This window comes from Carettochelys insculpta, chromosome 3, assembly GCF_033958435.1.
Source record: "Carettochelys insculpta isolate YL-2023 chromosome 3, ASM3395843v1, whole genome shotgun sequence".
Taxonomy (NCBI): Eukaryota; Metazoa; Chordata; order Testudines; family Carettochelyidae; genus Carettochelys; species Carettochelys insculpta.
Window position 1 is genome coordinate 45,504,969 of NC_134139.1, and position 23,062 is coordinate 45,528,030.

The window sequence follows — 23,062 nt, forward strand, 5'->3', positions numbered from 1 at the left end:
TGGAGCCTGAGCTGTGCCTCGAGCCTGGTCCTGAAGCCCCCGTGTCTCCACAGGGGGCGGGGCCCTACCCCGCTGGCAGCGCCATCAACCAATACCAAGGTGAAGCATCCAAGAGTGACGGTGAGGGGCCACTGCTTTGCCCCACCCACATCACAGCCCAGGATGCTGAGAAACCCTGCACTAATCCCTGTGAAAATTGTTTGGACTGCCCCTGTCTCCTGTTACAGCCAGGGCTGGGTCTGCGGCCCCCACAATACGGCATTGGCCTGACCCAGCCTGGCTCTCAGCTGGGAGCTGTGCAGTGATGGGGAAGCCAGCGATAAAAGTGCGAAAGGAAAACACTCAGGCTGTGTGTGCTGGACTGAGCTGGGAATTGCCTGCCCTGGGAAGGAGTGGCTGGGCAGAGTGCTGGGGCTGTGTGCTACCCGTCCTATACCTGCCTTGCCCTTCATGGATGGAACCTACTGAGGCATCTCCATCTCTGGCCTCTGTGTTGCTTTGAAGCTTCACTTTTCTCTACAGCCTGCTTTATGCAGCTGCTTCTAGCAAAAGCTTATTGGAGAGACGAGCAGGGGTGGAGCTGGCCTGGTCTGTGGCACTGGACAGCCCTTAATGCTTTCTTGCTGTCAGCACCTGGTGCTGCAGCTTCTCAGCATTCAGCTACAAAAATCTGTAGCCTTTGAGATTATGAAGGGAAAACTGCAAATTACGACACCAATGTCAACGTTGCCCAAATCTGCAGAGAGCCTGACACAGTTAGCTAGCTCTAGTATCAGAGGGGTAACTGTGTTAGTCTGTACCCGCAAAAACAACAAAAAGTCCTGTGGCACCTTACAGACTCACAGATTTTTTGGAGCATAAGCTTTCATGGGCAAAGACCCGCTTCGTCACATGCATGTACTAGTTAGCTGTAGCATGTGTGACCTCAGTGAGGTGTTTATTATGAAGCTAGATGAGGGCAGAGCGTGTCAGCCTTGTGAATTCTTTCACTTCAGGATACATCATGCAAGAAAGGAGAAGGAAGATCACCTTATGGAGACCTGCACAAATCCGTTGTGAGTGGTGATGCTGGTGGGTGGGATGCAAGCTGTTGGCAGAACTTCGGAGAGGACAGTGACATACTCTTCCCAGTCGGAACCATGGAAACAAGCCAGCCTGCACAGAGAAACCAGGTTAGTTCCCAGCTGCCCTGCCACCTCTCCCACACTTCCTGTTCAGACACCCAAAGTCCAAGCTCTGAGTTGTGCTGTCATTCTCTGTCAAGGGGCCGCCCAGCAGGAGCTTTCTGAGCAAGAACAGGGGAAACCAGAGGCAGCCAGCCAGCTCCCCTGGCTCTTTCTAACAGAACCTCAAAACTTTCAGGTGACAGACCTGGTGGTGGATCTGCCCATGGATCTCTGACCCAGCCTGGTAAAGTGAGGTGGTAAGAATAAAACAGTGCATCATCACCCCTGCTCTATGGACTGTCTCCAGAAGCTAAGAACACCCCAGCTGGTGGCTGTTGTTACTTGGGTTGGTGTTTTAATAGAGACACTTGTATTATTTATTTTTGTCTACAAATGAATCAACCGATGTTAAAAATCTCACTTTTAACCAGTTCCTAGGCCCCTGCTTGTGGGTCTGTTTCCTGTGGTCAGTAGCCTGCTGGCAGCTGAAATAGTGCCAGTGCCGGGTGTGTGTTCCTGGCACAGCTGATTCCACTTTTTGAGAACAGCCGTGAGAGGGCAATCTTTTCCTGCAGCTGCAGGGACGTGCAGAGTGCGATTCTGCTCCACGTCTGCCATTCCATCCTAGCTGTGCCCTCAGCCCCACTCGGGGCCACCCCCCACCCCTCACTGTGTAACCAACACCGTCAGTTCCGCGGCAGCCCCTGATTCTCAGCACTATTCACACATGGTGATTTAAGGGACTGCTTCCAGCTTTGAGATGGGAAGCATCTGCTACACCACTTGGCCAATTTCCCCCAGGACCAGGCAGGGCTCCAGGTTCCAGTTTCAGAATCAGGGCAGGAGCTGCTGCTGCTGTAGCACATGATCCACTCGGGGCTCTAAAGTCATGCACAGCTTCAGGGAGGCAGCAGCCCTAAGCTGGACGTGGTGAGTGAGCGCTCCTGCCTATCCAACAGCTGTGTCCCTGCTGCTGTGTCTCCCACTGCAGCAGAGCCTGCTCTGCAGTTCAGGTTCTGCTGGTGTTCGGACCAGGTTCACTCAGAGGCTAGATTCTGGGCCTCCCGCCTGGCAGTGAGGGATTAGCTCAGCAAGCTGGCCCCAGGTGCGCTGAGAGCCTGAGGCAAGTGAGGGTTTCCTCAGTCCCAAGGATGCAGACCATGGCGGAGGGTCCTGCGGGGCTGGTTTTATGTCCTCGTTTGCATGTTAATGGGGCACTAATGATGGAAAATCTGTGCTGCTGCCTGCTCTCGCAAAGCCCTTTGCAGCAGCAGTGAGCCTTTGGCATCCTGCCCACAGCTGTCAGCCCCCAGCCTCAGCTTAGAACAGAAAAGCCTCTTGGAGAACCCCTGAATGGATTAGGGTCACCGGGTGCCAGGTTGAGCTCTGCAGACAGAGGGCTTGTGTCCACAGAGCAGGAACTTTCTCAGTTCCTCAGCCCGTCCCTGAAGGGACTCCCTCCAGAAGGGAGCTCCATCTCAATGATTCCTCTGCTCCTTGGCCTCTGCTGAGACTGTCAGCAAATGGGCCGGTAAGTGCCAACAGTGATGGTGGGTTTTGTGCCATGGACTCAGGTCCAGTGGGAACTTGGCTGAGAACCCACCAACTTACTTCACACATGGACCCTTGAACTTCTGTCAGAAGGGGACAACTCAGTCGCTGTTGATCAGAGTTATAATTGGAACCAGCCCAGAAGATAATGTCTCCTTGACCCAGCCTACAACCCTGTCCAATACCTGCTACACTGAGCTCTGTTTTGGAACAAAATGATGGGGGTGGGGTGTGACACTCGATTTCTTGGGGCCAGCTGGCAATGGACATAGGAGCAAATGAGAGTTACAGGCTTGTAATTCCCCATTCGTAGGTGTCCGTGGATCCCTATCTCTGCGGCCGTTGTCTGGGGTGAGGGTGGGGGATAAGAAGGCCCAGGCTGTGTTACAACTGCAATGCCAGCTTTTCCCTGTGTTGGGGAGAAAGCGGGGCTTTTGCTAGCTAGCAGGACTGATACTTTTAGAACTCCTGGGTCCCGTTCTCAGTTTTGCCACAAACTCTTATGGCATTGGGCAGGACAGTTCATATCTCTGCCTCAGTTTCTCCATCTGTACCTCCAGGATAGTACCTGTGCCCTATATGTTGTGGAGGGTTTGTGAGGGTCAGTTAATGAATGGTTGTCGAGTGCTTCCACTCTCCAGACAAAAGGTTCTATATGAGTGCAAAGTGTAAAGGATTCTAAGCCCACTGAGGTCATACAAATATTGACTGCTTTCAGAGACTTAGAAATCAAATATTAGCCCAGGGGGGAAATATTTCCTTAGATTAAATGGTGTATTGCCCAATGCCTAGGCCAAATCTCCTTTTCTGTTGCTGCCCTCGAAGGGAGTTGTTTGTTTTTGTTTGTTCTCTTTGGATTTTGTTACTTAAGTAGAAGAACTGGGTGGCTGAAAACAAAGGAAGCTTTCATTAAACATTTTGTAGGAAATGGGATGTGTAAAAGGCGCTCATGTAGCACATTTATTATGGATTTTAAAAAGATAACTGAAGAGGAAGGAAGCAAATGGCCCATTTATAAGGAATTTTCTGTCCAATGCTTCACATTTTGGAAGGTTTCAGAGGCTCCAGTGAGCTGGATCCTGGTTCTGCTACAAGCAAAATTGGCTTTTAGCTGCATCATCCTAGATGCAGTGAAACAGCCTCTTTGTTTTCCCTTTGTTCCAGATTTGTTGCTAGCCTGTAGCAGAAGCGAATTGTCATGACACCCTGCTGATTCAGCTGTGTCAGTGAGAACATTGCAGAAGGTGGAGCCACAGCCTTGCCCTCTCCTGCTTACCAGGTCAGGGAGAAATAGTGGGCAAGTAGTCCCTGGTTGTGCCCTCACACACACACATCTTTCCTTTAGAAAAAAAAAGCAGTCCAGCAGCACTTTAAAGACTCACGAAATAATTTATTAGGTGGTGAGCTTTCGTGGGACAGACCCACTTCTTTCGAAATGGGTCTGTCCCATGAAAGCTCACCACCTAATAAATTATTTCGTGAGTCGTTAAAGTGCTGCTGGACTGCTTTTGTGTTGTGGTAGAATATAGACTAACATGGCTATCTCTCTGCCACTACTCAACATCTTCCCTTAGTAGGCTGTGCCAACACTATAGGGGCCCTTACTTCCCCTTCGGTGCCAAGGCAGGAATTGTAATATGGGAACTGACCAGTTGAGGGTGCAGTAATTATGATTTGTAAAGTTCTCAGTGCTGATTCCTGCATGAAGCCCTGGTTTTCTCCGAATTTGAGCAAAGGCATCTTAGATTTCTTTGGGTGTCTGTTCCTTCCAAACAGCTTAGACACAGTGCTGTGATGGCACATATATCAGGGTTATTTTGTGGTCAGTGACTGAGATATTATTGGAAAGGTATTTTGCAAGACCATCGCTGCTCTGGCAGGGGCTCCTAGCTGTATGGGGATTAGGTGGAGTCACAGGATGCAGCGTGATTCATCCGTGTTGTAATGAAAACCTCTACACATGGACTGCGAGTCACTAATTACGTTTCAGATCCAGGGCTGCTTAAGAGAGGTAGTTTCACCATCTTTAAATGTGTTCTTGTGGTGATGGGAGTTACTGCAGGAAGGGCAAAGAATTTCATAAATATCAGTGAGTGGGCCCTGCCCTGAAATTACTTCCATCTGACTCAGCTCCCCGAGTGAAGCCTGCTTCAGTTTTGCTTTTGGCTGTTCCAGAAGGTGTCGTTTGCCAGGTGGAGTTTGAAGAAGCAGCTCAGCCATTTGGGTTTTCCTTCTTGGGTAAGTTCTCATCCTAACTCTGCAGCACTTGCCTGCTTCGTGGTGATGCCGTAGCTGTGTTAATCCCAGCATGTCAGAGAGACAAGCTGGATGAGGTGGTGTCTTTTATTGGACCAACTTCTCTTGGTGAGAGAGACAAGCTTTTGAGCCACACAGAGCTCTTCTTCAGGGGTTAGCTCAAAAGCTTGGCCCTCTCGCCCACAAGAGGTTGGTCCAATAAAACATATTACCTCATGCACCGTGACTTCTGTACCTGCCAATATGGCTGTAAGGATGAGTGATTTAGGCCCTGCTCCGGCAATTGCACCCACAGGAGCCAAAGGTTTGCCTGAACAGGTCCAGTTGTACGTTCAGCGCCTCTGTGTGCCAACAGCCCTTTGAAAGTGTAAAATGCTTTGTGTCTCATAGCAGCTGCTGTGCAACTTGGTAGGCTATTGGATTTTAAGTCTAGGGACTGCACTGAACGGCAAGTAATTCACAGGTTTGTGAGTGAGTTACGTGTTGTCTCTTGAGTAGTTGGAAGCTTGAAAGCATGAAACACTGTATTGATTGTGAACCTTTTGGGGAACACAGTAGGCTGTACTTCTCCAGTCCTAAAGTAGAGGTTTCTCTAATACCCTCCCAGTCAGATGGAGATGGTATCTCCCTTCCCCTAGCATTCAGACGCTGTACACCTCCTTAAGAGCACACACTTGCTTCCTGAAATTACTTGGGGGGGAAAAAAGGGCTTTGTTGGTGTCTTGTTCAGAGTGTTTGTGGAATCCTAGAAGTTTTGCTTCACTTTGCCGTCCTGAGCTTCGTGTGCAAAGGGCTCCCTAGAACACGCAGGACCTGATTTCAGAGGGGCTGAGCAGTCTGAGACTTCTGTGGGAGCTACTGGTGTGTCTCAGACTTGTTGAACTTGGGACCAAAGGCATATTAAACTAGAGCTCATTAACTGTTAGGTTCACTGAAGCAGAGGGAAAAGCCTGTGTCTAATCTTGTTTGTTTCTGGTGACTTCCAAAGCTTTTTTTTTAGGTTCTGTCTTAACTCCCACGGTACGATTTTCCCATCCCTCAGGACAGTCGGTCTAGAGGAAAGAAATAGACTGACTGTAGGACGGGCTCCATGCGCTCCTTGTAAGATGGGCCTGAATTCTGCATCATGCAGCAGATGGGAGAGTCGTTAAGAGCTTCATTTACATGCCAGAAGGATTTTAACAACTTGGATCTGAAATGAATAATACAGTCAGAGGAGGAGCCCGGGTGTTGTTTATTTGGCTGCTTTATCTTATGCTGTCCCCGTCTAATTGCAATTTGCCACAGAGTTTTGTACTGCAATAACTAACTGCAGTAGTGGAGTTGTCATGGGGCAGTGGAGGAGGTGGTTTGACACTGTGGGACAAGGACATTATCTGGATGTGTCTGCTAAAATTGCAGCTGAGAACTCAACAACAAGGAATGCTCTTTAATTTGTCATTACTAGCTTTCAGAGACAGTGTCACTCTGAGGTGAATGGGGTGGTTCACCCCTCACCAGGCTATTCTTTCAGGCTGTTTGCAAACTCAGGTGTCGCTGCTTTGCTTGTGTTTGGATCACATTTTGACAGCTTTTTTGCAAAGGTAAGGGCTACAAACTGTCTTTCATTTTCTAACTGACAGCTCTGTGCTGGAGCAGGGTTCTTCAGTGAGGGCTGGATTCTGGATATTTCACAGCTGCAGAAGTCTGCAGTGCGTAGTCTTGCCCAATGAAAAAGAGAAGCTGGCGGTCTATTGTAGGTTTTCCTGTCTTTCCTTTCTGTCACCATCTGAAAGTGACGCAGAGTCGGATGGCGCTTTTGTATTTTTCTTCCCATAAGACAGCTGCAATGGGAGGGATTTCGGTCACAGTTGTAACTTCTGTTTCCTGTCATGACTGTTGGTTCTGGGTTCTTTGTGACCTCGTCTGGCTTAGTTACACATAGGAAGAGGGTATTGTTTATGGTGATCACAATTCCTTACGTGTGGCGTTTTCCAGGGCATGAGCAGAGGTTTCCTGTCGTAAAATGGTGTGTTTGGAACTAATCTAATGTGACCAGTTTAATCTCAGTATGTCCGCTAGAAATATGGCTGATAGTGTTTGTCTCACCACAAACCAGTCCAGGCCAACCCTTGATCAGAGGAAAGTAACTGATTTCTGTGTTGAGCCCCATCACTTTCTGCACCATGTAAGATCTGATTTTAAAAAACCATTACAGCTCCTGGTTACAAAGGTGACTCCAGTGGCAGGCCATCCCAGTCTGCAGACAGCTCACTTGAAAGAGTGGCTCTCCAGGAATTACAACTGCCTTTTGGTTATTGGGTTGAGAGTTAATCCTAATGAAGACTGATGTATCTATCTACTGTGTACCCTATAGGTCAACCTCTACAATGGCTAAGAAAGACATAAAGAAATTGGAGAGTGTCTAGAGGAGAGGAAAAACAAACAAAACAAATTGATCAAAGATTTGGAAAACCTGACTGGTCTGGAAAAGTAAATAATTAGCATATGTTTAGTCTTGATAAAAGAAGAATTTGAGGGGGGTCACCTGGTAACAGTCTTCAGATATCTTAAGGGCTGTTATAAAGAGGACAGTGACCAAATGTTCTCCATGATCTAGCTGAAGGTGGGACAAGAAGTACTTGGCTTAATCTGCAGCAAGGGCGATACAGGGTAGAAAACAGGAAGCATGGTCTACCTCCAAGGCTAGCTAAGCTCTGGAGTAGACTTCCAGGTGAGGCTATGGAATCTCCATCAGGCCAGGTGAGACACTCACCTGTCAGGGAGGACCTTGGTTAACTTGGTCCTGCCTCAGCACAGGGGGCTGGACTAGATGATCTCTTGGGATCCCTTCAGGCCCTCCATGTCGGCAATTCTGGAACACGTTTAGAAGAGGCGCTAAGTGGTGTTCATAATGGGGATGGCTGGCTCTGTTTAAAAACACATCTTTTTTTTCTAGTCCAGATGTACCCTAAGCAACAAGCCTCAGCAGAATGGCCTTGTCTAGGCTAGGGTCTATGAGGTGACATTGGCTTGCTGAGGGTGAGGGCTATATAACTAATATGGTAAAACTCATGCAACCCCCACTGTGGCTGCAGTTACACTGGTGTCAAGGTGCCTTTTACCAGTATAGATTATTTCCGTTGTGGTCTAAAGCACATTTAGGTATGTATAACTGTCACACTAGGAGGTTGTACTGCACTAACTGAACCAGTACAATTAAAGGGATACAGTTAGGCTGTGTCTATACCTCCGGCACTGCAGTGGTGCAGCTGTACCGATACAGTAGTATCAGTGGCTCAGGGGGCTGGAATATACACACCTCTGAGCGATGTAAATTTCACTGTCATAGGCTGTAATGGAGACATCGCCCTGGTGCGTAGCCAACACCTCATTAGCCCAAGGTACATCTCCTTTAACACACATTAAAACTGCTTGAATTAAAGCTGAGGCCTGGCTTACGCTCGGAACTTACCCTTACGTTAAAAACACACAGAGGCATAGCTGTACTGACCTAATCCTGGCTGTTGACAGCGGTAGGTCGATGGAAGCATGCATCCATCGGCCTAGCGACCGTCTGTCTGGGAGGTGGAGTACCTGCGCAGAGAGGAGACCCTCTCTTGTTGGCATTGGCAGTGTATGCACTGAAGTGCTGCACCAGAATGTTAGCTCTGTTGTAGCGCGGTAAATGTAGACATGGCCTTAGGGCTTGTCTGCACTGCCGCTTTCCTCCCCTGCAACTTTCTTGCTCAAAGGTGTGAAAAAACACCTCTCCCCCCCCAGTGCAGTAAGTGGCAGTGCTGTAAATCACCAGGGTAAGCAGGTTCCCAGCACTGTTACCTACTCTGGTGCAGGTGGTTTGCCTAGAGCGGGGAGAGCTCTCTCACAGTGCTGGTTCTGTGGCCACGCTGCCGCATTAAAGCGCTGCCACAGCTGTGCTTCAAACTCGGCAGTGTAGACAAGACAAAGCCTTAGTCTCTCTGTCCTCCAAGCTGTGCTAACGTCACACCCCTCCGCACAGAGTCTACACAAGGCCAGAGACAGATAGAGCTTACGTGTCCCAGTGCTTTGGGAAACATATTGCAACAAGCACCCAGACTGGCAACAGCGACCGTGGGACGTCAGCCAGAAACGGAACTGGTCTGATAAGGTAGGCAGAGACTCTCAGCAAGGAGGTTGTGCAAAGAGGGCTGAGAGTCTCTGCCCCTTGGTTTTGAAGAACAGTGTTGTGAAGCTGAGGAGGGATGGTTTATTGGTTAAAGCACAGCCATGGGAACCAGGGATCCTGGGTGGGGTCTATTCCTTCCTCTGCCCTGATTCACCAGGTGATCTTAGGCAAGTCACTCACTCCCTGTGTGCTGTAGATTCTGCAAGCTGAGGAGGAAACTAAGCCATGCAAAGGCCTGCAAAACTGAATTTATTTGTAAAGTGCTTTGATATCCTCACATGGACGGGGCCAAAAATGGGCAGGGCAGTTGCTACCTGGTGATGCTACAGCAGCTCTTTGGAGTAGCAGTGAGTTAGAGAAGCAGACCAGTCAGAAACAGGTCTGATGCTGGCCCTACGCATTCCTTTCCCTGGCGGGTGCGTGCTGAGGACCAGGCTGTGAAAATTAACTCTTTGCCCAGGTGGAGGTTTCTTGCCTCTCTAGAGTGGAGCTGGCAATACTCTGTGCCTCAGTGGGGACCCTGAACTCGGCTGAGGAATAAGCCCAGGAGCAGCAGGTGCAGAGGAGGAACTGAGACCTGGGCACACAGTGAAGGGAGAGGAGGCAGCCAGCCCGAGTCCCAGCAGGACTTCTGGAGCCTCTGGGATGATAAATAGAGCCTGGCACCTCCTGGCATAGCTGCCTGTGTAGGAGGTGCCCAGGACAGAGAGGGGTTTAGAGAGGAGGGTCCTTGCCCCCTGCCAAGGACGCTGGAGCCTGCCAGAGAAGTCAAGAGCCTGGTTAAGATTCATCCCCAGCCCCTTGCCTTGGAAATACCAATGACCCACTTCGGGCCCTGGGCTGGTTTCTGAGCGGGGCGGGGGAGGGCGCACGTGGCGCGGTGCAGCGGGGAGGGCAGGGAGCCCTTTCCTCCCTGGGTAGCAGCCCGGGGCCGCACCGGGCGGGGCCAGCCATGCAGCGGGGGCGAGTTGGAGGGCCTGGGGGGAGCGGGGAGGGGGATCTGGTGCCGGGAGGGCTGCGGGGAGGAGGGAAGGCCCCGGCCGGCGCGTGGCGAGGGCGGGCCGGGGGCGGTGCCGGGCTGGCCCGGCTCCGACTTGTGCTCGGCAGGCGCAGCGCGGGAACAGAACTGCGCGCGGCCGCTGGGAGCCGGCGGAGCAGGTGGGTGATGCCGGCGCGCGGAGCCCCTTCCCGCCCGGGGCCGGCTGCGGGAGGCGCCCGGGCGGGGGAGGGGAGCTGCCCGCCCAGCACGTGGCCCCTGGTGCTGGGCAGAGCCCTCTTCCCGCCAGCCGCGGCTGCCCGTGCGCAGCCCATGGCCCCGCTGGGGGGAGCGCGGAGGCTGTCAGACGTGGGGGCGAGTCGGACGGGAGAGGGCTGAGCGGGGAGGTAGGTGATACCCGTTTGAGAACCGCGCTGAGGAGGGGGGAGATGGTGCTTCCGAAGCTGTGGGAGTAGGACAAGGAGCGATGATGGCTGCAGCTGCAGGGAGAGGGAGGGTTAGTCTGGGCAAACTTCTGACGTGGCGGGCTGGGCGAGCACTGGCCCGAATTGCCCAGGGAGGGCGTGGGGTCTCCATCGCCGGAGATGTTGAAGGTAAGCAGCTGCCGGGGATGCTCTCTACTTAATCCTGCCCTGAGTGCAGGGGATGCGACTTGGTGACCTGCCGAGACCCCCTCCAGTGCTGCGCTTTTACGGTGGCCCGAGGTGTTTGTGGGATTGCACAAGCAGTTGCTTTCCCGGGGGTTCCAGTCCACGGTGTCTTGTCACTTATGTGCGTGAACATCCCAGGCGCAGGAATCCGGCAGCACCCAATGAACTGGGCGGACGTAGGGAGGTGCCTGGCATCAGCACCTTGGAACGGGGCAGGTTGGTAGGACGTGTTTGGAGCGTGTTTTCCCGAAGCTGGGGAATGGGTCATTAATCCCTGCACACTGCGCCCTTTCAGAGGTGGGGCTGAAAGTCCCCATAATGGTTACTCCTGAGGCAGCAGCTGGGGGAGAGTGGTGGTGTCCCATCTGTGCTGTGAGCCTGGCCCTGATGCAGGACTTTACCATATATAGCCTTGGCACTGGGCAGAGGTGGTGTCTTCGGTGCCCAGTGGGGGCAGCCGGGGGTGCCTGTGTTACAGTTCTTACAGCTATAGTACCAGAGATGGAGGTGGGGCTTTGCAAACCTTCAGGAAGGCAAGATCCCAACCCTGAGGAATATACACTCTGGTATGGGCAGGTCCTGCCCAATGTGTGAACCAGCTATGCTGGAGGGAAGAGAGGTGCTGCAAGGGGTGGTGGATCAAGGAGGTTTGGTGTGTGGGAGTAGGGAGGCTGCTGCTTCCTGATGGCCATGGGGAGCTACAGCACCCCGCTATCACGCCGTGGTTTTGGAGGCGGATGAGCTGGAGGGCAGAGTGGGTAGCGTCCTGTATCTGGCCACAGTGCTTGGCTTCTGCACTCCTGGCTAGCAGTTGTAGGGAATGGCCAAGGGAGGAGTTGCTCTGAATGGGGCAACAGGACACCACTGAGGTTTTAGTGAGCATCTCTTTTCCTGAGAGCCACAGCTGTATTAACAGTGAGTCTGATCGGAGCAGGACCCCATAGAACCACACTCTGCGCCCTGCGTCCACTCCTCCGTGGGTTTTATGGAAGCCAGATCAAGGTATCCCAACCTTGTTGGGCACTAGTGCCAGTTTGGAAGACTAAGATCTCAACTGAACCAGCCGTTGCCCACTGTCTGCTGTCAAGCTGTGGATTGGGTGGGGGGTGACCAGGATGGTAATCCTCCAGTGCCTCCCTTTTACTGGGACCCCGCTCTTTAAATACCCCTCTGAAACCACCCCTCCACTCATGCATCTTTTGAAGCGGGTTTTTGCCCATGAAAGCTTATGCTCCAAAATATCTGTTAGTCTATAAGTGGCCACAGGGTTTCTCGTTGTTTTTGAAGATACAGACTCACATAGCTACCTCTCTGATACAGTGCCTTCCCGCAATTCCCTGGGAAAGAATTCAAAGGATTGCTCAGCTTACTGTGGCACAAGGAGCCCTGGGAAACGACCCCAGCAGTGGGAAAGCTAGTCTACCCTGCAGGATTAGGGCAACATAGCTAAGTGTTATGGGGTGTGAAAAATTCACTTGCACGTGAGGCATAGTCAGGCTGACCTTATCCACGCTGCAGATGGTGCTTGGCAATGAAAAAGTTCTTCTGCACACCTAGCTGCTGCCTCTCAGCGGGATGGGTTTACTGCAGTGATGGAGGAAATCTTCGCATTGCTGTAGTAGTGTCTAGGCTACAGCAGCTTGACAGCAGCTGGGCTGGTGCAGAGTTTCTAATATTGCTGTGCCCTGAGTGCCACACCTGGCAGTGACAACACAGCAGCTGGTGTGTTATGTTGTAGTGTGGCTGCTCTCACTCAAGCTAGGCCAACCTGTGAGGAGTAACATTTGTGTGGCTCACTCGCATTAGCTCTGCAGGGAAGACACACCTTCAGAGATGGGAGCACAAAGGAGGTGGGTGAGAGGGAATCTGCTTCAGACCATTCAGCAGGGCTGGGATCCCTGGCACAGGAAGTGAGGAGTCTGGGTCTTGCAGGGTGTCTCTGGACTCCCTTCCCTTCCCTTCCCAAGCCACTTAATGAGACCAGAAATCCTGCCAAGAGGAAGGAAAGCGAGTTCCTCATTATCTCCCAGATGGATGAAGTTGCTCACATTTGAGGATGAGCGTTACTGTTCTGTCACTTGAGGACTTGGCCTGACCTGACCTGGCCTGCGCTTTCTCCTTACTGTGCCCTGCCTGGAAGCCAGAGCACGTGGAGCAGGGCTTCCTACAGGCAGCCCAGAGCCTGCCACCTTCTGCAGTTAGTCCCACATCCCAGATTGTCCAAGGAGGAGGAAGCTACTCCCTGTGACAGAAAGGGCGGGCATAGCTCCTGGGCTGCCAGGGAAGGGGGGCTTCCAGGTTCCCAGCAGCGGGGTAGCAGAAAATCAGAACCCTACCTGCCACCCATCTTCAGTGAAAGGGAACCATCTCCCTGGAAAGGTCAGCTTTCGACTAACTGGCATTCTGTCCCAGGGAGAATTTCAGACCAGCTCTCGTTGGGAGGGAAGTCACCAGGCGGGGAAAGTGGGATGCGCGGAGGGAAGAGTGGGGACCTGCAAAGGCAGGAGAGAGGGAGAGAAACAAGAGAAGGTGAGGAAAGGAAAAAAAATAGTGCTGGCCCTAAAGTATGCTGTCCCACTGAGTGATGCTGGGGAAACAACTGATGCGCACACACCTCGCTTGGTACAGAAGGGCATGTGCTCCCCTTGAGCTCTGTGCAAACCATCCCTGGGAGAGCACTGTCTGAACCTCCTACCGCAGCCCAGCATTAACATGGAGTTCACCCATCTCTGTGCAATGCGTTACCCCTTTCCCACAGACCTCACAGGCCAGCACAGAATTTGCACTGTGTGCCCTTGCCTGGCTTCTCCTGTTACTCATGCTGGTCCAGCTGGAGGGGAGATCTGAGCATGTTCCGGGGTCAAACCCTCTTTAACAACAGCAGGCAGAGCCCAGCTGTGTCCATCTGACCGGAAGCCAGATGACGCCCTGCTGCTGATGGGATGGGCTAGTTCCAGGGGTGGGCAATCATTTTTGTTGGGAGGGGCCTCTCCAAGAATTTGATGAGTGGTCAAGGGCTGCTTTCTCTCATTACATTACTGGAGAAGGTGTTGGGGGCAGAGTGGAGCTTGAGGTAGGAGGTTGGGATGCAGGAGGGAGCGTGGGGCCTGGGAGGAAGTTTGGTGATGGAGGGGGTTGTCCTGGGGCAGGGAATTGGGGTCCCCACCCAGAGGAGATAGCAGTTTTCCCTGGGGACTGCTGCAGCCTGTCTCTTTCCTCCGCAAGCTGGCATGTGGTGAGATTCCCTAAGGAGCGACAGGCACTCCACGCTGTGAGGCACTGACAGCCAGGCATGGGAAATTCCCCCGGAGACATATCCAGGTGCTCTCTTCCTCAGTGCTGAGCCAGGGGCACTGGAGAGCTGCCAGTCTTATTTTCCAACCAGTTGTGTCTGTTTCTGGCCCCTAGACGAGGGCAACGCCTTCCTCTCTTCCCAGAATATCTTGCATCAGAATCTTGATATGAGTTTAAAGCCATTTCTGGTAAAGCTGCTTATTCCTGTGGTGTTGCTCTGCACATTACGGGGGACTTTTTCTTTTTGGAGAGCTCCCGTCCCCTCTTTGGTGCCTGCTGTTAAGCCTGCAGCAGGCTCTGTTCAAAAGCTGAGTGGAAGTTAGGTTGTGCCGTGCTGCCGGAGGGGCCTTGCAAGCGGGACAAAGGGCTGAGGGGCCTGACAGTTTGTGCTTATTAAAGATCTCAAGGTTCGTTGGGCAAGAAGAGGAGCATTAGCTCTACTCTCACGGGTGACTGGTGCCTGAAGGGAAAGGGAAGGGCGCCTCATTTAGCAGTTACAATTTTGGCAGGGGCACAGGGAGCGGTACACCTCCTGAGTGCTGCCACGAGGGGCCGTGCAGCAGTGGGAATGTGCAGCAAGGCAGCCCCAGCACCTGCTCTCCAGCTGGATTTCCCAGCAGCAAGGGGAGCAGCACGGCCAGAGAGCAGCTGGAGCTGGGGTTGCCTTGCTGTGCTTTCCCTTTCCCTTTGCTGGTGAACGTGGGGAGGCCCAGGGGGAGCATGAACAGCCCCTCCCTGCCCTTGCACTGACCACAAGTCACCTATCCGTGGTGTCCTGCCCAGACTGAAATTCAAGCTGTTCAGCTTGGCCTCTCGAAAAGCTCCCTTCCAGTGCAGTTTGGAAGTTGCATTCTCCTTCCTCTCCTGTTGCAGTGTAGGTCCCAGGGGTGCCAGGAGAGCCAGGGGAGGCTGGCTGCACTGCTGGGACAGCTAGCCGGGGTGCAGCCATTTCTGTGCTTAGTGCAAATGAGCCCTGTGTGTCTGTGAAGCCTGCACAGCGAGTGTCTCCTGGGCAGAGGGAGGGAGGCTTCAGGGCACAGTTTGCTCACTCCTGCCCTTTCACCAGGCTCTAGCTACAGCGGGGCCTGCTCAGCCTCAGCTCCTGCAGACTTACACTGAGAGATGTGCTCTCTGGCCAGTCCTCTCTCTGTGGCAGCTGTTGAGTCTGAGGGATAGAGAAGGATTTCTCCTTGTAGAGTTGCAAGGCCACTGGGGTTCTGTGTGCGGAGTGAGGGGATGGCAGCCCCCCATGTGAGGGCCTCGCTATCCATTTGGTGTGCCTCAGAGCCTGATGTAGCAGGAGTCACAGCCCAGACAGCTGGGCTGGAGGAGCAGGACGTAGCTGTTGCCCGTCACTGCTGACGCCAGCCAAGCCCTGCAGGAACTGACTTCCAGCCACTCAGGGTGCTCTCCGACAGAGAGAGGGAGAGAGCAGCCTGGACTCGGGGGCAGAGCACAGGCAGGGGATCCAAGAACTGCTGCTCCTTTTAGCCTGTCTCTGACACCTGCTCACTTTGTGGCTCTGCCACAGTCTTGGTTCCTATCGTACTGTCCAGGTCCCTCCTCACCGCAGCCTTGTCTAGACAGACGCGGGCTTTCCTGCGGGAGGGGCAAGGCAGTTGGCTGCCAGGGAGACTGGCCACAGTGCCGATAGCCGTGTGAGCCAATGTTGTTTCTAGGCTGGAGTCACAGCCGCTGTGTAGAGCACAGATCTCAAAGGAGCCACACCAGTGTTATTCCTGCCACTCCCTTGCACGCCCAGGGGGCTGGCTGCCGCGATGCTGTTGACTGCAGGATTCTGCACTGACTTTTGGACCTTTAATGATCTTTGGGCAAAAGTGGGAGCTGAAGTGGGGACCTCACAGAGCCATTTGTGATTCTCCCAGAGCTGGGGGGAGACGGGTCTCATCCCCCGCCCTGCCAGTTAACCTCCACCATAAACCCTGTGTCTGAGACTTTCCACAGGGATAAACAGCAGCCCCAATAAATCCCTTCAGCTTAAACAAAGACAATCCCTTGCTCTGGTGATTTGCACGAGGCAGCTGTGCCAGAAAGCTGTTAAGTGGGCAGGGCTCAGCCAATGAGCACCAGGTCATCCATGAGCACAAACACTCCAGCATGTTTAGACAGTAAAGAGACTGGGCAGGCTCTAGGGGACTCTGACCCATCTCCAAGCGGGACAGCATCAGCACACGTAGTTGTCCATGGAGGGGCTGGCCTGCTCAGGCCTTGGCCTCAGAACAGGGGCTGCTGGCTAGAGTTCCCTGTAAGCTGAGTGCTTGGGTGGCTGCCCAGGAGAGATTCAAATGCCACCCCTCTAATTTCAGAGCGCCGACAGGATCCACAGCCGGCAGCATGTGTTTCTGCTGGTGGTACACATCTGTACATGCCGTGGTGCCTGTAACAAAATTTATTACGCACATGGATGGAAAAAAATTAGAGCCCTGCACATGGCCTTACGGTTGTGCCTCTGGGTACGATGCCTCCCTCTGGTGGTAGATGCTGGGGGAGACAGGGTCCCGCACCCCTCATGTGAGCGTCTAAGCGAATAGTGCCACACAGTTCAGATGTCCTCCCTGAGCTGTGGGGGTCCCTCCAGAGACAAGTCCCTCCTGACTTTCAGAAGAGCTGAGCCCCACAGCTCCAGCAGAAGCACATGGGAGCTGGGTGCATGGCACTCCTGATGACCAACCCCTGGCCTTCCAGGTTGGGAACCCAGAATGTAGGGACGTGTGTTACCCCGGCTTGCCCTTGACTGATGTGGGCTGGCTGCAGGTGGGTACCTCGCTGCTGGGGGACAGGTTACTTGCTCTGTCTGGCCAGGTAGCAGGCATCTCATTTGTATTGCAGTGTTCTCCCCAGCTTCCCTCAAGATCAGGGCCTCACTGGACTAGACCAGGAAAACCCCTCTGGGCTGCTCAGGCATCCTGCTGATCCGGATTCTTGTCCCATCTTGCCTGTGTGCCTAGGGAAGGGATTCCCAACCTATGGATTGGGACCCAAACAAGGGTCACCATTAGATTTCCTAAGGGGCAGCGACTGGGCAGCTCTGAGCCACAAGTGGCTCTTTAAGGAGCCATTTGTGGCTCCCACTGCTCACTCCTCCAGCTCCTAGTCCCTGCCCTGCTCTGCTGAAATGGAACTCAATTTAATTGCTTTAACAGCTGGCAGGAGGGCTCCAGCCATTAAACTAATTAAATTGAGTCCCATTTCAGCATGGCAGGGCACGGAGCTGTCCACGCTGCAGGTGGGGAAGAGGAGTAGGAGGGCTGGGGGAGTTATGTCGAGGAGCTGGTGGTCAGGCGAAGAAGCAGTGGGGAGCAGCAGTGGCACTCCTGTGAGGCAGGTGGGGGGCATTTTGAGGCTGTGAGGGATTTAAGCCTGGGGACGTAGGGGGGCGTGAATCAAGATTTATAAATTTTTTTCCCTGGGGGAGAACCTCCCACCTCCGGTTTTGAATTACCTTGGGTCACAGTCTTACTGAATTGTCGAACCGGGTTGTCATCTCGAAATGGTTGGGAACCGCTGGCCTAGGGCTTCGGGGAGAGCTCCTGGGCGTTGTTGGTTGGGGGGGTGCTTGTACTGAAGGGGTGGAGCTAGCATTCCAGCCAGCCCTTTGCCATGGGTGGTGCCCTAGGGTGCATTGCACCTGAGTGCTCTCTGCCCCAGGGTAGGAAGAGGCTGTGTCTCTTGGGCTACCCGCTCCTTGTGGCCATGGGGAGAGCTCTGCCCCATCACTGTCATGGGAGGAGGTGACCTAGAAAGCAGGGGGTCCCTCTCAACTGGTGGGGGCCAGAGGGAGCCCCGTGGGGGAGGGCATGTTAGCCGGAAAGTCTCCCCAACCCAATTCCAGCTGTGCTGCTGGGGTGAGGAGACCTGGCCATAGCCTTGCCCCCACCATGTGGTCAGGCTTGTGCCTGGGACACCCCTCCTCCAGCCATGTGACAAACACCTCTCCTGCCATGGCAGAGCAAAGCAATGCACTCCCGCTTGCTGTCGCGGGGCGTGGGGAGCGAGTGGCCCTTTACCACCAGACCAGACGTGGGGGAGAAACTCCTGATTGGCCTGTAGCAATGTTAGGGGATGTGACTCAGGGTGCAGCGTGGAGAGCTGAGGCAGGAGGGGTTGGGAAGTTGGGCTGATGAACTAGTGCACTGGCCTTCCGTCTCTACAGAGCTGGGTTCAAATTCCGGCTCAAATCACAAGTGAGAGGAGAGTGCTGGGCACAGTCTGTTCTCTGCTCTCTCTGACGTAACGAGCGGCCTCTCTGCAGAGCACAGGCACAAGTGGAATGGGGGTACACAGCAGTTCCGACTCCGAGCAGCTAGTGTAGCATCTGCCCCCATCCATCCCTTCCCTAGCTCTGACCTGTCACACACCTGCCCGCCTTAGGAAGCTGAGCTGTCAGCCAGCACCAGGGCAGCATCTCCCAGATGCCGCTGATCCTTGGGGCATGTGGATTCTATTCCAGCTCCTCCACTGACCTGCAGAGACCTTGAGCAAGTCACATCTCCTCAGCTTCCCATCTGGCAACCGGAGAGGCTGCTCTGCCCTCCTTTGCAAAGTGCTAGCGGGCCTGCTGCCGGCGACCGGGGAGTATTGGTACTCGCTCAGCAGCCCTGAGTTGGGCCAGACATTTCCTGGGCCCTCGGTTCAGCCCCACAGCCTCTTGCCTTGTTCTTCTCCCCATTTGTGGGACAGCACCGGCGTGCCCCTTTCCCATCATGAGCACAAGCTGCAGGGAGCTGCGTCCCTCCTCTGTCCTTGTCTGGTGAGGGGAGAGGGGCCAGTTGGTCGCGGGGGCCCAAAATAGTCGCTGTGTCTCCGTCGCACCGATACTAAGAGCTGGTCATGACTGGCAGAGAGGCAGAAATTGCCACCTGACACCCCTCTGGGAGCAGCGGGCAGCTGGAGGAGCTGAGTGGGAAGCCTAGCTCGTGGGGAGCCTGCCAATCCCAAGGAGGAACCCAGGGCCTCCCCTCCCCATAAAGCTTTGCGGCTTGGGGAAATGGTAGTGGTCCGCCCACGGAACATTTTGTTCTCTTCTGGCTGCATTTCCCCTTCCACCACTAAATTGGAACCAGCTGCAGGGCAGTGAGTCTCACTTTTACAGCCACATCTCCCTAACCCAGGGAACTAATAATAGCCAAGCCGGACCAGCTGATTGGTGGGAATAACTGAGGGGGGGCTAAACCTTCCCCAAGAGGAGTTGCATGGGTGCAGTGCCGCCCCCCCCCCAGCTCTGCAAGGGGCCCCTTGCCCTCAGGGCCTGCCCTGACTCCACGTTTCCCCAGAAAGCCAGGCTCTAACCTGCTGTGGGCTTCTAAACATTATTGGAAGAGGCCAGTTTGGGGCAGCTCTGGGGCACTTAACCCTGGCCAGCTCTGGGGCACTTAACCCTGGCATGCAATTCCCAGCCCACAGCCAGCTCAGAACAGCTGTTCCGATTAATTCAGGTTGCTCTTCCACCTGGGAGAGAATGATTAGGGAGGAGCGGGCCCAGAAAACACCAAGCTCTACAACTGCAGAGGTGGCTGCAGTTCAGCGGCAGGCGAGTGATCCCCACATGGAGCACATAAGTGCTCTTGAATGCCAGGAGCCATAGAACAGCCAGTTGTCTGCAAGTGGGAAGAGCCTTAGTCAGGCATGTTCGGCTCGGCATGTTCCCAGCACTTTCTTTGGGGAACCAGCAGCCACCCTTATCGTGTGGGGGCAGAGGGAAGCGTATGAAATCTCCGCAGCCTTTTCCCTTCCCCCTCCCCTGCAAGAAGAGCTGCGCCCAAGGGCCCCGAGCTGCACTGGCCACCCACTCGCAGAGGGCAGGCCACCGGAGGACAACAAGCAGCCAGCTACTTAGAAGTGCTGTTGTGCTGGAATCAGCCTCCGCTGCCCTGGGAAGGCAAGCATGGTGCAGGCTGCTACAGGTACACCAAGCTACTAAAGAGTAGCTGTGCCAAAGAGGCCCAGTTCCCAAGGGGCAGGTGCTTATAATCTCCCCACCCAGCCCCTGGGGTGCTTTGAGAGAGCCCCAGTCTGGAGGAGCTACAATTGTGCCTCTGCTCATCCATACTGGCTTCCCATCTGCCCTCGCTCCCATTCCTGGCATGCTTCCATCCTGAGTCTACACCCTGGCACCCAGAGTGAAGCTGCAAGGTTGGACTCCTCCCCCTCATTCCCACTCCCAGTACCCAGGGACCTCTTGCGAGCTGCCCCATAGAGGCATACTGTGCACGCTTCATTAAATGGGAAAGGAAACCACAACATAGAGTTTTCAGACCGCAATCAATAACATTATTGGAAGATTTTTAATTTAAAAATGACAATAGATTGTAACTTTGCACTTTATTTAAAACTTATTTTCTGTTATCATTTTTATGTATTTTTTAATTTTTTCATGCACCCCCTACAATACCCTCATGGACCCCAAGGGTCTGTGGAACCAACAGTGTAAACTATTGTACAATTGTCTATGGCTGCAAAAACTGAGAACAGCCGATTGAAAACCATCAAACTATAAACATTGAAACCACTTGGCAGTAGAAAGGAGGAATGCGACGGAGGGGGATACCCCATCTCTGACTGAAAACACAATTCTGATTAGTTGCATCAGGTGGGGAGAAAGTTCCCTTGCATCTGTTCACCAAAGGTGTTCATAAAAGGTTGGCTCCTGGTTTCTCTGAGGCCATCCATTTCTGCAGGAGACTGGATTTCAGGGGGAAAACCTCCTATATTAGCCAAAGAGGCTGGTGGTGGCAGAGAGCTCAGACTTAGTGGTCACAGGCAAGACTCCCTCGCTCTGGAGTCAGTGAGTGACAAGTTCTGCGTACCCTGAGAACCATCCCAGTCAGTTCTTGGGGAACTCGGACTAGGAACTTGTCCAGTCAGCAAAGTGGTTCTTATGTGCACAGGTCTTGCCCTCTGCATCCTATCCCTCCCTTGGAGATCCTGAGTGCGGCGCAGAGCAGAGAAAACTTGTGATTAACTATGAAGCTAGCCCCCCGAGTTCTGCTCTGGCCCTGGCTGTTTCCCTACTGCATTGATCTCCAGAGACCAACCCCTGGATTTCTGGACACCTGGGCTGTTTCTACACAGGCCACTTCCTTCAGAAGTGGCATGCTAATACACGGAGTGAAAGATGCTAATGAAGCACGGATGCAAATTCCCTGTGCCTCATTAGCATCACATCATGTGACTTGTAGTCCAGAAGATGGTTCTTCCGGACTCCAAAACGCCATGTAGAAGCGCGGCCCCGGGGGGCTTCTGGGAGGCCCCTTCTTCCCAAAAATTTTCAGGGGCCGCGCTTCTACACAGCATTTTAGAGTCCGGAAGAATGGTCTTCTGGACTCCAAATCATGTGACATTATGCTAATGAGGCATGGATGCAAATGTGGAATTTGCATCCACACCTCATTAGCATCTTTTGCTCCGTGTATTAGCATGAAGTGGCCTGTGTAGAAACAGCCCTGGAGTGCACGTTTGCCACTTGTGTAGAAACAGTGTCCCATTGCCCCCAGGGTGTTAGATTCACCTTCATTCGAGAGTTTCCTTCCGACACCCAACACTTGGCTGGGTGTGTAGTGAAACCAAACAGACTTTGACGTAGCTTAAAATACAGACTCACATAGAAGCAAGTATAAATATTGGTAAAATAAAAAATACAAAATGCCGTCTAGTGCCTGTACTCCTTAACAGGTCCCTTTCCTGTCTAAGAATTTCTCACCCAGGAGTCAATGTTTTCAGTGCTTGTTAGGTGGTCAAAGGAGCTGGGACCCACTTTTCCTGGGACCTGCTGGCAGAGTGGTTAAAGCCTTGAGCCCTTCTTTCTCCTCATGTCCCATTGCAGACCTTCTGTCTCTTTTCATAACCAGGGCGTTTTGGTAACTTCCCTTCACCCCAGTGGTCTCCTTATTCACAATCTTTTCCCTGGGCTCTTGCTGTGCTTTATGAAGACCCAACCCTGTGTCTTGTCTAGACTGTCAACAACTGCCTGAGCCAGGTTAAAGAGGTGCTAGTTCTCAGTGTCGATTGCATCAAGTCTAAGAACCACCCCATCCCCCCAAGTGACCACTTTAACCTCCTGCAGCTTGGGAACACAATATTCGACATGATACACAACTCTTCTCATACTTTCTGTGCTAACATCCCACATTAGCCGTGACCACCATTAGTTTTCAGCAGAGAGAGAACATGGCCCCGTCGGTGAAATACGGGTGAAGGTGAGGATAATAGGGAGACATGCCCATTCCTCTCAGGTTCTGTTTCTTTCCATGCAACAGTCTGTAGCCCTTCTTTTGGGCTCATGTCCATGTTGGCGGGAGGTGGCAGTATAGGGGAAACCCATATCCATCCTCTACTTTGGTTTCCCTGTTACCCACACAAATTTCTTTATCCACACTCAGAGACACACACGTGCACACACCTTTACCCAATGCGTAGGGCTCAAGGCGTAACCCTGTTAATTTAAACTCCCATCCTTACCGAATTCCGGGGGTCAGGTGTAATTCCCTGCCAGTATGCAGGATCCGTGCCACTGAAAAAGCCTTACACAGTAATATTCTTATTCTCTAGGTATTTACAATTACTGGGAAAACAGAACACGTGCTAAGCACACAGTGTCATGCTCACCAATTCTCATAAGGCAGGCAGACTTCACCTTTTGGCACAGACGTAGTCCCTCTCTGGATGCTGGTTGCTGCACCTCAGGGTTGAGTCCTCCTTAAGGTGTTCCTTCTTCCATCTTTCCTGCTTGATGTTCTTTCCTTCTTTTCCTTTTCCTTCTTGGACCCCAGTTTAAGTAGTGAAATTTGAGTCCTGCTTAGCTATACCTTGAACTATTACTTTATTTTAATTTTATTAACCAATCATAACATAGAATCATAGAACCATAGAATGCTAGGACTGGAAGGGACCTTGAGAGGTCATTGAGTCCAGCCCCCTGCCCTCCTGGCAGGACCAAGTACTGTCTAGACCATCCCTGATAGACATTTATCTAACCTGTTCT

The 23,062-nt window shown here is 52.9% G+C and overlaps 1 protein-coding gene across 3 annotated transcripts in view; it reads left to right on the forward strand.

Moving 5' to 3' along the window:
• SLC29A1 (solute carrier family 29 member 1 (Augustine blood group)) overlaps positions 1-23,062 on the forward strand; it is a 63,484-nt gene that overhangs the window by 13,422 nt on the left and 27,000 nt on the right. The window contains exon 2 of one of the 3 annotated variants that reach the window (XM_074989777.1): positions 996-1,172. The gene's annotated coding sequence lies outside the window, so the exon portion shown is untranslated. Of the gene's footprint in view, positions 1-995; positions 1,173-4,703; positions 4,956-6,334; positions 6,557-23,062 lie in introns of those variants that run through there. The other 2 variants (XM_074989776.1, XM_074989779.1) reach the window with 2 other exon arrangements.